Source organism: Montipora foliosa, chromosome 3 (genome assembly GCF_036669935.1).
Source record: "Montipora foliosa isolate CH-2021 chromosome 3, ASM3666993v2, whole genome shotgun sequence".
NCBI lineage: Eukaryota > Metazoa > Cnidaria > Anthozoa > Scleractinia > Acroporidae > Montipora > Montipora foliosa.
In genome coordinates, this window is record NC_090871.1 from 25618071 (window position 1) to 25620030 (window position 1960).

Sequence of the window (1960 nt, forward strand, 5' to 3'; positions counted from 1 at the left end):
TGTGACAGGACAGTGTCTGAGAACCCACGCATTCCTGTATCTTACCAGTAAAGTGTTTTTGGTATTAAAAAAGAATTCTAGCATGTTTTTTAGCCTTCCCGAGTGATTCCCAAGTGTCTCAACGTCACTTCTGGTTTTTATGACGTCACTTTAGGTTACTGAATGGCCTAAGCTGACTTTGGGCTTGCCGACAACTGTTAGTGGTATCATTCAGGTTTTACCTTCCCTTCATTTTTTTTTTTCTCATTTCCGGCTCATATGTAAATGATGTGAAGTCATACTTGATACCTGGTCTTGTCTGACCTGTGTTTATTGGGTTCATTCCTTCGTTTTCCCTGCCTTTCTGGGTTTCTCCTTTCTCTCCTTTTGCCTTTGTGATAATAATATCTCTTACTGAGACAATATAGGGTTGCATTGCCGAGGTGGTCTTGAACAACAACTCAAACGAAAATGAAAAATTAACTGACAAAATTAAAATACTACTAATAATATTACTATTATGGTAGTAAGAATAATTTTAATGATAATGATAGCACATCCTTAAGTCAGTGTTGAGTAAATTTTCATGTACACCTCACACAGCAGGATCTCTTTTTTCCCCAGACTCCCTTCTATCTGTCCGTTTTAAAACGAGGCTCTCTTACCTTATACATGTCATTTGTTGGGAACGAGGGTCACCTGACATTTTAGGGCTAAAGCCCTCACTTAGTAAGAAGGGTTGTAGTAATCATACCTATTAGGTGACATCAGGAGTCTGTAACAAGGCTTGCCGGAAATTTTGTCTCTTAACATTTTTTTTTTATTTTTCCCATCTGGATCTTATACCACACTATGAACTTCTGCGAAAGCCTTTTTTATTTCCATCAAACGCCTATTTCCAGTGATTTCTTACTATTGCCACTGTAACGAAAGGCGAAATCCGTTTAACAGAAAATTAAGTTTGTTTCGAAGGAATCACCGTTATTTGCTTTTTGTTGCCGTGAAAGCGACGCGCTTCAGGCGTACTAGCACAGGCTCCTTTCACCGCATTGTCACTTAAAATCCCACCTGCCGCTACGGAATGTTGGAATGGCATTATTGGTGAAAGAAAACTGACAGGTCGTCCTGGGCCCTAGTGCAGTTCTTTTCAGGGTCATTAAATAAGCTGAACTATAGATTAATGTAGCGGCGGATATAAGGTATGGGTGTCCCCTTACTTTTAGAGGCTAAGTGAGACCCTAACCCCTGATTTTTTTTTCGACAGCGCACCCCATTACTGCACCCACAAGCATTTGATTCCCCACTGAGATTAATCTGTATAATATCTTACTCAGAATCCTGGCAGATCTCGGAATACATGACCTTCATTTCCCAAGTCTGCCGACCATTCCCTGTCTCTAGCGGGGCCCTAGCCTCACTTGTAAGACCGTTGCAACTTGATTGCACTCTAACTTGCTGAACTCATCAAAACGACATCTCGTCGTCACAGCGCGCAATTGGCAGGATTAAACAGACCTCGCATGATATGTGAAGCGGAATGGGTCAGATGTAATGGTGTCATGGTCCGAATAAGAAGTTAGTCTACTTGTCTGCCAAACAATTTTGTTTTTAATGGAATGACGTAACTATTACTGTCGTAGGTTAGGTGAAACACGTTTTACCTGGATCAAACGAGATATGTCCACGTTTCCACGCAATTGCGAATTTTGCAAAAACTCACAAAGCTTGTAAGAACTGAAAAGATAGAGAAGACAAGTCCCCGACAAAACTCGCGATTTTTGCGATTTTAACGATTTTGGGGAAAAATGCGAATTTTGTGAATGTTTGAGTAAATGTGTGAGTGAATGCAAACAGTGTGTAGTATTAAATTGCACCTGTTATGAAGATTTTCTTCAGTGCAGTAAACCCGTGGACAGGTTTTCTTTTCTTTTTTTTTTTTTCGAGAGGGTGAGATCCAACGAGGAGACGGACCGAACAAGCG